This window comes from Cherax quadricarinatus, chromosome 94 (genome assembly GCF_038502225.1).
Source record: "Cherax quadricarinatus isolate ZL_2023a chromosome 94, ASM3850222v1, whole genome shotgun sequence".
Classification (NCBI taxonomy): domain Eukaryota; kingdom Metazoa; phylum Arthropoda; class Malacostraca; order Decapoda; family Parastacidae; genus Cherax; species Cherax quadricarinatus.
In genome coordinates this window covers 6,791,883-6,806,882 of record NC_091385.1, presented here as the reverse complement: position 1 = coordinate 6,806,882, position 15,000 = coordinate 6,791,883, and the positions used below count along the sequence as shown (strand labels likewise).

The 15,000-nt window shown below is 43.8% G+C and overlaps 1 protein-coding gene across 1 annotated transcript in view; it reads right to left on the bottom strand.

The window, feature by feature from the left end:
• Mulk (acylglycerol kinase-like protein Mulk) overlaps positions 1–15,000 on the bottom strand; it is a 1,060,681-nt gene that overhangs the window by 726,479 nt on the left and 319,202 nt on the right. The window contains exon 2 of the mRNA XM_070104743.1: positions 9,236–9,268. The gene's annotated coding sequence lies outside the window, so the exon portion shown is untranslated. The remainder of the gene's footprint in view (positions 1–9,235; positions 9,269–15,000) is intronic.

The window sequence follows — 15,000 nt, the reverse complement described above, 5'->3', positions numbered from 1 at the left end:
AGCAGTGGCAACATAACCCACACAAGACACCAACACCACCACCATAACCCACACAAGACACCAACACCACCACCATAACCCACACAAGACGCCAACACCACCACCATAACCCACACAAGACACCAACACCACCACCATAACCCACACAAGACGCCAACACCACCACCATAACCCACACAAGACGCCAGCACCACCACCATAACCCACACAAGACACCAACACCACCACCATAACCCACACAAGACGCCAACACCACCACCATAACCCACACAAGACACCAACACCACCACCATAACCCACACAAGACACCAACACCACCACCATAACCTACACAAGACGCCAGCAGTGGCAACATAACCCACACAAGACACCAACACCACCACCATAACCCACACAAGACACCAACACCACCACCATAACCCACACAAGACGCCAACACCACCACCATAACCCACACAAGACACCAACACCACCACCATAACCCACACAAGACGCCAGTACCACCACCATAACCCACACAAGTAACCCACACAAGACGCCAGTACCACCACCATAACCCACACAAGACAAACCCACACAAGACGCCAGCAGTGGCAACATAACCCACACAAGACACCAACACCACCACCATAACCCACACAAGACGCCAGCAGTGGCAACAATTGCAACATCAACATGTCTGCTAAGAGAGTAGTGGCAGGGAGTGAGGTCAGAGGCTTCTCTCAGTGTTGCTGCTGCTGTAAGAGCAAGCGGGTGTGTGTTCAGTGCTGCTACCAATACCTTTCTCTCATGCAACTCTGCAACAAGCCAGAAGCACAAGCCACGGTGGCTTGCTAAATGGATGTAAATTGTGAATGTTTCCAATACACTTATGGGTTTTTCGAACGAACTTAAGTGGAAATTAACGTATTTACGACTTACTTTTAAATCATGTTTACCATTTTAATTGTAAGTATAAATTTAACAATGAAAAAATTGAGTTTTTTTTGTATCAGTGATAAGTGAGTTAAATCCCGACTGAGAGAGTAACAAACTTTGGTTAAACTCAAAGCAGGTGGGACTTACTGTCTCACACAGGTGGTGGGACTTACTGTCTCACACAGGTGGTGGGACTTACTGTCTCACACAGGTGGTGGGACTTACTGTCTCACACAGGTGGTGGGACTTACTGTCTCACACAGGTGGTGGGACTTACCGTCTCACACAGGTGGTGAGATCTGCTGTCTCTCTCACACATTCAACACTAGAAAGGTGGGTACTATATACAGGTACGTTCCAGCACTGCCTCGTACCTTCCAACACTGCCTTAGTACCTTCCAACACTGCCTTAGTACCTTCCAACACTGCCTTGGTACCTTCCAACACTGCCTTGGTACCTTCCAACACTGCCTAGTACCTTCCAACACTGCCTAGTACCTTCCAACACTGCCTAGTACCTTCCAGCACTGCTTTAGTACCTTCCAGCACTGCCTAGTACCTTCCAACACTGCCTTAGTACCTTCCAGCACTGCCTAGTACCTTCCAACACTGCCTAGTACCTTCCAACACTGCCTCGTACCTCCCAACACTGCCTCGTACCTCCCAACACTGCCTCGTACCTCCCAACACTGCCTCGTACCTCTCAACACTGCCTCGTACCTTCCAACACTGCCTCGTACCTTCCAACACTGCCTCATACCTCCCAACACTGCCTCATACCTCCCAACACTGCCTTAGTACCTCCCAACAGTGCCTGGTACCTTCCAACACTGCCTAGTACCTCCTAACACTGCCTCATACCTCCCAACACTGCCTCGTATCTTCCAACACTGCCTAGTACCTCCCAACACTACCTTAGTACCTTCCAACACTGCTTCGTACCTTCCAACACTGCCTTAGTACCTCCCAACACTGCCTTAGTACCTTCCAACACTGCCTCGTACCTTCCAACACTGCCTTAGTACCTCCCAACACTGCCTTAGTACCTTCCAACACTGCCTAGTACCTTCCAACACTGCCTCATACCTCCCAACACTGTCTTAATACCTTCCAACACTGCCTCGTACCTTCCAACACTGTCTTAGTACCTCCCAGCACTGCCTTAATACCTCCCAGCACTGCCTTAGTACCTCCCAACACTGCCTTAGTACCTTCCAACACTGCCTCATACCTCCCAACACTGTCTTAGTACCTTCCAACACTGCCTCGTACCTTTCAACACTGTCTTAGTACCTCCCAACACTGCCTTAGTACCTTCCAACACTGCCTTAGTACCTTCCAACACTGCCTCGTACCTTCCAACACTACCTTAGTACCTTCCAACACTACCTTAGTACCTCCCAACACTGCCTTAGTACCTCCCAACACTGTCTTAGTACCTCCCAACACTGTCTTAGTACCTCCCAACACTGCCTTAGTACCTCCCAACACTGCCTTAGTACCTTCCAACACTGCGTCATACCTTCCAACAGTGCCTTAGTACCTCCCAACACTGCCTCGTACCTTCCAACACTGCCTTAGTACCTCCCAACACTGTCTTAGTACCACTATCTCTGGGTACCTCCAACACTGCGTCATACCTTCCAACAGTGCCTTAGTACCTCCCAACACTGCCTCATACCTTCCAACAGTGCCTTAGTACCTCCCAACACTGCCTCATACCTTCCAACACTGCCTTAGTACCTCCCAACACTGCCTCGTACCTTCCAACACTGCCTCGTACCTCCCAACACTGCCTCGTACCTCCCAACACTGCCTTAGTACCTCCCAACACTGCCTCGTACCTTCCAACACTGCCTTAGTACCTCCCAACATTGCCTTAGTACCTCCCAACACTGCCTTAGTACCTCCCAACACTGCCTCGTACCTCCCAACACTGCCTTAGTACCTCCCAACACTGCCTTAGTACCTCCCAACACCGCCTCGTACCTCCCAACACTGCCTCGTACCTCCCAACACTGCCTCGTACCTCCCAACACTGCCTCGTACCTCCCAACACTGCCTCGTACCTCCCAACACTGCCTCGTACCTCCCAACACTGCCTCGTACCTCCCAACACTGCCTCGTACCTCCCAACACTGCCTCGTACCTCCCAACACTGCCTCGTACCTCCCAACACTGCCTCGTACCTCCCAACACTGCCTCGTACCTCCCAACACTGCCTCGTACCTCCCAACACTGCCTCGTACCTCCCAACACTGCCTCGTACCTCCCAACACTGCCTCGTACCTCCCAACACCGCCTCGTACCTCCCTACACTACCAACCTCACATTACACACCTGTTGTACACTTAAACAGTTAAAATGGTTCTATTCGCCAGTACCCTTGCACTACATTAACTCTCTTAATTTTCACAATCTACAGTTCTACTACAGTCCTGTGATTCTACGTCTACATTTCTACCATCGTTTAACTCGTCTACTTGAACATTTCTACTGTTAAGTATTCTTTGTGCTACCTCGGTGCTATAAAATAATTAATCGCAAGTCTTCTCTATGTTATATTTCTTGGGATGTGTGTGTGTGTGTGTGTGTGTGTGTGTGTGTGTATGTGTGTGTGTGTGTGTGTGTGTGTGTTTGTGTGTTTGTGTGTGTGTGTGTGTGTGTGTGAGAGAGAGAGAGTGAGAGAGAGAGAAAGAAAGAGAAAGAAAGAGAGAGAGAAAGAGAGAAAGAGAACGAGAGAGAGAGAGAGAGAGAGAGAGAGAGAGAGAGAGAGAGAGAGAGAGAGAGAGAGAGAGAAACAGAGAAAGAGAGAAAGAGAGAGAAAGAGAGAGAGAAAGAGAAAGAAACAGAGAGAGAGAGAAAGAAAGAGAGAGAGAGAGAGAGAAAGAGAGAGAGAGAGAAAGAGAGCGAGAGCGAGAGAGAAAGAGAGCGATAGAAAGAGAGCAAGAGAGAAAGAGAGAGAAAGAGAGCGAGCGAGAGAGCGAGCGAGCGAGAGAGAGAGAGAGAGAGAGAGAGAGAGATTTATCTAAATATTTAAAAACCAAACAAAGCTAATTCAGTCCAATATAATAATACATACATATACGTGACGATACATGTGATAATACATAATGTATGATGTATAACTTCACGACGACGTATGGAACCTGATGATACATTATACATGTACCTTAATTCAATCATGTATATTTTTTTCTCGACCACTGAAAATGTGTAGACAAATGGCTCAGAGAACCGACAAGTTGACAAATTAGACATGTGCCACACAGTGACTTCATCAGTCCTATACAGAGAAGATTGAAGATCAGGAGTTTGAGGAACATCAGTCCCTCAGTGTGAACGTGAACCGGTTCATAGCTTATATGTCAGGTAGGATAGCGCCTCGTACCTTATCTTTCACTTATGATAACATCTCTTAACCTATGCACGAGATAAAAAAAAAAAGGATATCTTTAATCTGTAAATTCACCAATACAAATGGATCTACTCACTTGCCTTTTTCTTCCAGGTAAAATGTCTGATTTAAAAATGTCTCATTTATCAGCAAAAATGTCAGTGTAGTCTGATCTGTCGTATGTAATGTTCTTGATTCCGACGGGTATTTATGTGCTGGACGTCGCAGAGAAAAATATTTTTTTCCAGATGTCTTCAATATAATTGACAAATGTCGGGAAGTGTGTGTTGAGTGTGATGATTCTTGAAGGCGTTTCTTGTTGCCTTTGAGGTCCTAGAAGGTTGGTTCATTATGATTGATAACCCGGGAAATAGCAGCGAGTCAAGCGTCTGAGAGTGCGCTCGAGGCTTCGGAAAGTGGGTTCGGGGCTTCGGAAAGTGGGTTCGAGGCTTCGGAAAGTGGGTTCGGGGCTTCGGAAAGTGAGTTCGAGGCTTCGGAAAGTGAGTTCGAGGCTTCGGAAAGTGAGTTCGAGGCTTCGGAAAGTGGGTTCGGGGCTTCGGAAAGTGGGTTCGAAGCTTCGAAAAGTGAGTTCGAGGCTTCGGAAAGTGCGTCTGAGGTTCTGGAAAGTGGAGAGGCCCTCAGGAGTACTGTGACTAAAACACCTGACACAGACGGAAGCAAATACATGTGTTTGTGTGTTTTGCAAGTACGTTCGTGTGTGTGTGACATACACGAAGGTTGCAGTCACTAAAGGCCACCAGAGTTAGCTTCGGGTGAATGGCTTCACGAAGAATTCTCATCGCTTTATTAAATTCCCAAATTGGCAGGCGTTTGATGTTGGGGTGTGTGTGTGTGCGTGTTAGTTCGCTGACTCCATCAGTGTGTGTGTGTGATACACCCAGGAGGCAACGCTACGTACACCGAGGAGCGTGTATCTCTGTGTATATAGATTTGTATCGCTCAGCATTTATCAAGCTAGAAGTGTGTAATCTGTGAATATAGAAATGTGTATTTTTCGTGGTATATACATCGAGGCATGTGTTTATTACTGGAAGTTCACTTTAAACTAATTCAGGTATTAAGGTAACCTTGACTAGTAGGGAGCATGTGATATGCAAACTTAATGACCCTCGCGTAGGCGATTGACTTTCAACCCCATACCCTGACACTCTCTGGAGAGAGAAGACCCTTGCTTGTGTGTGTGTGTGTGTGTGTGTGTGTGTGTGTGTGTGTGTGTGTGTGTGTGTGTGTGTGTACTCACCTAATTGTGGATGCAGGGGTCGAGACTCGGCTCTTGGCCCCGCCTCTTCACTGAACGCTACTAGATCCTCTCTCTCTCTCCTTGCTCCATGAGCTTATCATATCTCGTCTTAAAGCTATGTATGGTTCCTGCCTCCACTACATCACTTGCTAGACTATTCCACTTCCTGACAACTCTATGACTGAAGAAATGCTTCTTAACATCCCTCTTACTCCTCTGAGTCTTTAACTTCCAAGTGTGACCCCTTGTTTCTGTGTCCCCTCTCTGGAACATCCTGACTGTCCACCTTGTCTATTCCACGCAGTATTTTGTATGTTATATCTCCCCTGACCCTCCTGTCCTGCAGTGTCGTCAGACCGATTTCCCTTAACCTTTCTTTGTAGGACATTCCCCTTAGCTCAGGAACTAACCTTGTCGCAAACCTTTGTACTTTCTCTAATTTCTTCACGTGCTTGACCCGGTGTGAGTTTCAAACAGGTGCTGCATATTCCAGTATGGGCCTGACGTACACGGTGTACAGTGTCTTGAACGATTCCTTACTAAGGTATCGGAACCCTATTCTCAGATGTGCCAGGCGCCCATATGCTGCAGCAGTTACCTGGTTGATGTGTGCTTCCGAAGACATGCTCGGTGTTATGGTCACACCAAGAATTTTCTCCTTGAGTGAGGTTTGCAGTCTTTGGCCATCTAGACTATATTCTGTCTGCGGTCTTCTTTGCCCTTCCCCGATCTTCATGACTTTGCATTTGGCAGGGTTAAACTCGAGAAGCCAGTTGCTGGACCAGGTGTCCAGTCTGTCCAGGTCTCTTTGTAGTCCTGCCTGGTCCTCATCTGATTTAATTCTCCTCATTAACTTCACATCATCTGCGAACAGGGACACTTCTGAGTCTAACCCTTCCATCATGTCATTCACATATACCAAAAAACAGCACAGGTCCTAGGACCGACCCCGGTGGGACCCCGCTCGTCACAGGTTCCCACTGTGATACCTCATCACGTACCATGACTCGTTGTTGCCTCCCTGTCAGGTATTCTCTGATCCATTGCAGTGCCCTTCCTGTTATACGCGCCTGATCCTCTAGTTTCTGCACTAATCTCCTGTGTGTGTGTGTGTGTGTGTGTGTGTATATGTGTGTGTGTGTGTGTGTGTGTGTGTGTGTGTGTGTGTGTGTGTGAGAGAGAGAGAGAGAGAGAGAGAGAGAGAGAGAGAGAGAGAGAGAGAGAGAGAGAGAGAGAGAGAGAGAGAGAGAGAGAGAGAGAGAGAGAGAGAGAGAGAGAGAGAGAGAGAGCTCCACAGACGTCACAATTGCACGAATACTGGAGCAAAACACCCAGGCGGGAGTAAACTTGCATATTACTAGAGATTTCCAATACTACCAAGGTTTGACTCTGACGAGTGGGAAGCCACAGAGTTCTCTCCTTTTTTTTAAAAAGCCACAGTTGATGGACCCCGTTGACACTTCCGTTCCCCAACGGCATCAACAGTGGCTTAACAGATTAAAGCTTTCACTCCATTGCAGAGATTACATTTTTTAGATTTCGCCACTGAAGCATTTAGTTTGTGCACCTAATGTGCATCCTGTGGATGGTAGTGGCTAGTTTATTGTGTACCTCATATCCATCCTATAGATGGTAGTGGCTAGTTTATTGTGTACCTCATATCCATCCTATAGATGGTAGTGGCTAGTTTATTGTGTACCTCATATCCATCCTATAGATGGTAGTGGCTAGTTTATTGTGTACCTCATATCCATCCTATAGATGGTAGTGGCTAGTTTATTGTGTACCTTATATCCCTCCTATAGATGGTAGTGGCTAGTTTATTGTGCACCTCATATCCATCCTGTGGATGGTAGTGGCTAGTTTATTGTGTACCTCATATCCATCCTATAGATGGTAGTGGCTAGTTTATTGTGTACCTCACATCCATCCTGTGGATGGTAGAGGCTAGTTTATTGTGTACCTCATATCCATCCTGTGGATGGTAGTGGCTAGTTTATTGTGTACCTCACATCCATCCTGTGGATGGTAGTGGCTAGTTTATTGTGTACCTCACATCCATCATGTGGATGGTAGTGGCTAGTTTATTGTGTACCTCATATCCATCCTGTGGATGGTAGTGGCTAGTTTATTGTGTACCTCACATCCATCATGTGGATGGTAGTGGCTAGTTTATTGTGTACCTCACATCCATCATGTGGATGGTAGTGGCTAGTTTATTGTGTACCTCATATCCATCCTGTGGATGGTAGTGGCTAGTTTGTGTACCTCATATCCATCCTGTGGATGGTAGTGGCTAGTTTACTGTGTACCTCATATCCATCCCGTGGATGGTAGTGGCTAGTTTATTGTGCACCTCATATCCATCCCGTGATGACAGAGCTAGAGAATAAGGATGAAAAAAACGCCTAAGAACTAGGCCTCATAAAGGGTCACAGAAGTGCATTTGAATTTATATCTATAGTTTGTTACCAGCAAATTTAGGAAATGCGCTAAATATATCTTCTATAGTATCTTCACTAATAAGATACTTTGACGTATCACACAAGTTACAATACTGTTTGTAAATGTCTCAGTCAGTGAACACACAGTGTTAAATATTGTAGCAATGGGAGTGATCACATACTTGGTATTTTGACTGATTATCTGTGAGTTTCTCAAACTGCCCGAAGTATTTGTAACCAAGACAAAGCCTGGTTGTTACGGAATCAATCTGTGTTTATGCCGAATTCTCAGAAGTAACTTCTATTGAGCCTAAGCCGGGTTATTATAAGTCAGTCAGTCTGGATGTTAAACTGTCTAAAGTATTTGCAACCAAGCCAAAGTTTGGCTACTACAAAAGTGTGTGCCAAACTACCTGAAGTACTTGTAACCAAGCTAAAGCCTGGCTGCTACACCAGTCAGCCTGTGTGTCTGCCAAACTACCAGAAGTACTTGTAACCAAGCCAAAGCCTGGCTGCTACACCAGTCAGCCTGTGTGTCTGCCAAACTACCAGAAGTACTTGTAAGCAAGCCAAAGCCTGGCTGCTACAACAGTCAGCCTGTGTTTCTGCCAGACTACCAGAAGTATATGTAACCAAGCCGAAGCCTGGCTACTACAAAAGTCAGCCTGTTTTTCTGCCAGACTACCAGAAGTATATGTAACCAAGCCGAAGCCTGGCTACTACAACAGTCTGCCTGTGTTTCTGCCAGACTACCAGAAGTATATGTAACCAAGCCGAAGCCTGGCTACTACAACAGTCAGCCTGTGTGTCTGCCAAACTACCAAAAATGCTTGTAACCAAGCCTAAGTCTGGCTGCTACAACATCAACCAGTCCTTGAACTAACCAAACTCGTTCTACAACACTTAAAACCCAGGAAATTCCCATTACCTGCTATACCAGAGAGAGAAAATCTACGGACTTGTCCATGCACGTTACACTTACTGTCCTTCGCTCTTAGAGTAATTTACTTATGACTCATCGAAGATAAAATCAACGGCTTTGTGCATACTGCATTGCGAATGCTGCAACAGAGTTTGCAATTTAACTCGTTACACTTATAAACAATAGCAATAATACATCCCTATTGTTTTTTATTGTTAGTAGTATAATTACGAGTTATTAATGTCACTGAAAGGACCTACGAGAGAATAGGGCGAGGAAAAATTTGTACTCACCTATATGTTGCTTCAGGGGTCGAGTCACAGCTCCTGGGTAATGAGAAAGAGTAATCGTACATTATTATAGAGTATTGCAGTCTTGTAATACAAATTTTAATCTCAAAGGGACAATAAAACCCGAATATCATTAAAGCATAAGTAATAAAAAGCAATAGAGTTGAAAATTGCGTCTCCCCAGCATCCCCCAGCTTTTACTGAAGCTTGACACTTCAGCTTCAAGCTGCAAATGGAGCTTTTGTTGGGGCTACGTTTAGCAGTGCGTAGAGCTTGTTCATGTCACGAAAGAGCTCTACACAGAGCGAAATGTTGGCTAATTGAAAGATTCTGCGACACTTTTTTTTCCTCTCGACGTATCGACCCTGTTGTTTGGACGCTATTGTTTGGACGCTCTTGTTTGGACGCTATTGCTTGGATGCTATTATTTGGATGCTTCTGTTTGGGCACTATTATCTCGACGCTACCGATTTTATGCTATTTTTTGGACGCTATTGTTTGTATTCTACTGTTTGGACGCTGTTGTTAGGACGCTATTGTTTGTATTCTACTGTTTGGACGCTGTTGTTAGGACGCTATTCTTTGTATTCTACTGTTTGGACGCTGTTGTTAGGACGCTATTGTTTGTATTCTACTGTTTGGACGCTGTTAGGACGCTATTGTTTGTATTCTACTGTTTGGACGCTGTTGTTAGGACGCTATTGTTTGTATTCTACTGTTTGGACGCTGTTGTTAGGACGCTATTGTTTGTATTCTACTGTTTGGACGCTGTTGTTAGGACGCTATTGCTTGTATTCTACTGTTTGGACGCTGTTGTTAGGACGCTATTGCTTGTATTCTACTGTTTGGACGCTGTTGTTAGGACGCTATTGTTTGTATTCTACTGTTTGGACGCTGTTGTTAGGACGCTATTGTTTGTATTCTACTGTTTGGACGCTGTTGTTAGGACGCTATTGCTTGTATTCTACTGTTTGGACGCTGTTGTTAGGACGCTATTGTTTGTATTCTACTGTTTGGACGCTGTTGTTAGGACGCTATTGTTTGTATTCTACTGTTTGGACGCTGTTGTTAGGACGCTATTGTTTGTATTCTACTGTTTGGACGCTATTGTTTGTATTCTACTGTTTGGACGCTGTTGTTAGGACGCTATTGCTTGTATTCTACTGTTTGGACGCTGTTGTTAGGACGCTATTGCTTGTATTCTACTGTTTGGACGCTGTTGTTAGGACGCTATTGTTTGTATTCTACTGTTTGGACGCTGTTGTTAGGACGCTATTGTTTGTATTCTACTGTTTGGACGCTGTTGTTAGGACGCTATTGTTTGTATTCTACTGTTTGGACGCTGTTGTTAGGACGCTATTGTTTGTATTCTACTGTTTGGACGCTGTTGTTAGGACGCTATTGTTATGTAATTGCTTTTATCTCGTTTTCAGACTATTTTCACGCCGTTGTTTTCATATTACTGTCTCTATTATGGAGCTTTTGTCACGCTGTTGTCACTTGATAAAGCTCTACACAGAGCGAAATGTGACACAAAGCTCTATACAAAACGAAACATAACACAAAGCTCTACACAGAGCGAGACACGACATAAAGCTCCACACAGAGCGAGACATGACAAAGCTCTACACAGAGCGAAACATGACACAAAGCTCTACACAAAGCGAGACACGACAGAAAGCTCTACACAAAGCCAGACACGACACAAAGCTCTACACAAAGCGAGACACGACACAAAGCTCTACACAAAGCGAGACACGACACAAAGCTCTACACAAAGCCAGACACGACACAAAGCGAGACACGACACAAAGCTCTACACAAAGCGAGACACGACATAAAACTCTACACAAAGCGAGACACGACACAAAGCTCTACACAAAGCGAGACACGACACAAAGCTCTACACAAAGCCAGACACGACAGAAAGCTCTACACAAAGCCAGACACGACACAAAGCTCTACACAAAGCGAGACACGACACAAAGCTCTACACAAAGCGAGACACGACACAAAGCTCTACACAAAGCGAGACACGACAGAAAGCTCTACACAAAGCCAGACACGACACAAAGCTCTACACAAAGCGAGACACGACACAAAGCTCTACACAAAGCGAGACACGACATAAAACTCTACACAAAGCGAGACACGACACAAAGCTCTACACAAAGCGAGACACGACACAAAGCTCTACACAAAGCCAGACACGACAGAAAGCTCTACACAAAGCCAGACACGACACAAAGCTCTACACAAAGCGAGACACGACACAAAGCTCTACACAAAGCCAGACACGGCACAAAGCTCTACACAAAGCCAGACACGACACAAAGCTCTACACAAAGCCAGACACGACACAAAGCTCTACACAAAGCGAGACACGGCACAAAGCTCTACACAAAGCCAGACACGACACAAAGCTCTACACAAAGCCAGACACGACACAAAGCTCTACACAAAGCGAGACACGACACAAAGCTCTACACAAAGCCAGACACGACACAAAGCTCTACACAAAGCCAGACACGACACAAAGCTCTACACAAAGCCAGACACGACACAAAGCTCTACACAAAGCCAGACACGACACAAAGCTCTACACAAAGCCAGACACGACACAAAGCTCTACACAAAGCGAGACACGACACAAAGCTCTACACAAAGCCAGACACGACACAAAGCTCTACACAAAGCCAGACACGACACAAAGCTCTACACAAAGCCAGACACGACACAAAGCTCTACACAAAGCCAGACACGGCACAAAGCTCTACACAAAGCCAGACAAGACACAAAGCTCTACACAAAGCCAGACACGACACAAAGCTCTACACAAAGCCAGACACGACACAAAGCTCTACACAAAGCCAGACACGACACAAAGCCAGACACGACACAAAGCTCTACACAAAGCGAGACACGACACAAAGCTCTACACAAAGCGAGACACGGCACAAAGCTCTACACAAAGCCAGACACGACACAAAGCTCTACACAAAGCCAGACACAACACAAAGCTCTACACAAAGCCAGACACGACACAAAGCTCTACACAAAGCCAGACACGACACAAAGCGAGACACGACACAAAGCTCTACACAAAGCGAGACACGACACAAAGCGAGACACGACACAAAGCTCTACACAAAGCGAGACACGACACAAAGCTCTACACAAAGCCAGACACGACACAAAGCTCTACACAAATCCAGACACGACACAAAGCTCTACACAAAGCGAGACACGACACAAAGCTCTACACAAAGCGAGACACGACACAAAGCTCTACACAAAGCGAGACACGGCACAAAGCTCTACACAAAGCCAGACACGACACAAAGCTCTACACAAAGCCAGACACGACACAAAGCTCTACACAAAGCCAGACACGACACAAAGCTCTACACAAAGCGAGACACGGCACAAAGCTCTACACAAAGCGAGACACGGCACAAAGCTCTACACAAAGCCAGACACGACACAAAGCTCTACACAAAGCCAGACACAACACAAAGCTCTACACAAAGCAAGACACGACACAAAGCTCTACACAAAGCGAGACACGACACAAAGCTCTACACAAAGCGAGACACGACACAAAGCGAGACACGACACAAAGCTCTACACAAAGCCAGACACGACACAAAGCTCTACACAAAGCGAGACACGACACAAAGCGAGACACGACACAAAGCTCTACACAAAGCGAGACACGACACAAAGCTCTACACAAAGCGAGACACGACACAAAGCTCTACACAAAGCCAGACACGACACAAAGCTCTACACAAAGCCAGACACGACACAAAGCTCTACACAAAGCCAGACACGACACAAAGCTCTACACAAAGCGAGACACGACACAAAGCTCTACACAAAGCGAGACACGACACAAAGCGAGACACGACACAAAGCTCTACACAAAGCGAGACATGACCCCCCCCCCGCCAATAAACCTTCAGCAACCTGGTAGTCATAAAAAAAACGTTTAAAAATATACACCGTTTTATCAAGGTAATTACCTAAGTGAGCGAATAAATTCTATTATTTACAATGCAATATGTAAATAAAAATTTTTACAGTATTTACGATGTACAATATATATATATATATATATATATATATATATATATATATATATATATATATATATATATATATATATATATTTTCGTGGCGAATAGTTACAACTTGCGATTTTGGCTTAAATAGCAATGTTCCTCTTGCCGAATAAGTCAAGCGAAAATATTTATATGCAGTAATTTCACAAAAATCATTATGAACATAACGAAAAATATATTTTTCATTGTGTTTATTATTAAATTATTGTAAAATTATCTAAAATATTTGTATTTGTATTAGGCTAAATTAAATAGCGCTTGTTATAATAAGGTCAGGTAAGTTTTCTAAGGTTTTTTGGTACAAAATTATTAATTTTTACATTAATATAAATGAAAAAAAACATATCTTCAAACGTATAAGAGAAAATTTTAGAAATAACTTAAATGTATATATATATATATATATATATATATATATATATATATATATATATATATATATATATATATATATATATATATTTCGTGCCGAATAGGCAGAACTTGCGATCTTGGCTTAAATAGCAACGCTCATCTTGCCATATAGGACAAGCGAAAATTTGTGTATGCAATAATTTCGCCAAAATCATTCTGAACCTAACGAAAAAAATATATTTCATTGTGTTTGTTTAGTATTAAATTACTGTAAACAAATCTAAAATATATTTAGTTGGGTTAGGCTAAAATAAATTGTTCTTGTTATAATAAGGTTAGGTAAGTTTTCTAAGATTCTTTTGGAGCAAAATTAAAATTTTTTACATTAACATTAATGAAAAAAATATATCTTTAAACGTATAAGAGAAAATTTTAGAAAGGTCTTAATTTTAAATGAGTTCTTGCTAATTGACCAGTTTTACATATTCGGCACGACATTATATATATATATATATATATACACAGTGGAACTTCGGTACTCGAACTTAATTCGTTCCAAAAGGTTCGAGTACCGAACGAATTTTTCCCATAAGGAATACTCTAAATTAAATTAACCCGTTTCAGACCCACAATGTATTTATGATTGTTTTCTCGTTTTCTTGTCTCATTTGATAGAAAGAACGATATATTATAGAAATAGAGATGATTTTGAATGATTTACAGAATAAAAGTACTTTGAAACTGAGCTCAAAGTAGCGGAAATGTTCGATTTTTGATGATCAGAAGTCAACAAATGACGTCACGCGTCCAATACACGTCACCCGGTGGATCTAATATGCTTCACAAATGCGCTGATTTTATACAATTTTTTTCAATTATTCAGTAGTCTCCATAAGAGTAAATCTTCTATTTTATGTGTAAATAAAAATTCAAAATGGAAGGCAAGTGTAATATAAGAAGCCAAAGTGGGAGGAGCTACAGGAGAGAGAGGGAGGGAGGGGCCAGCAGGAGGAGCAGTCAATATCTGATGAGTCGTCATGATAGCCGGATACCAGCGGTGGCGCGAATATATTGTGTAATTACGCTATTAGTAATAAAAGTTATCACATTTATTCCAACTTGATATCAGAAACACGATAGATACCCTAGAAGCACAATACAGACGCCGAAAATAATATTAAAGGGCATATTATATGGAGAGGCGGAGGCGGTGTTTACATCAGGGCAAAGACACACTAACCAATTTTCTTTTCGGTTGACTGTTATCACTAATTTTCTTAGGTACCATGG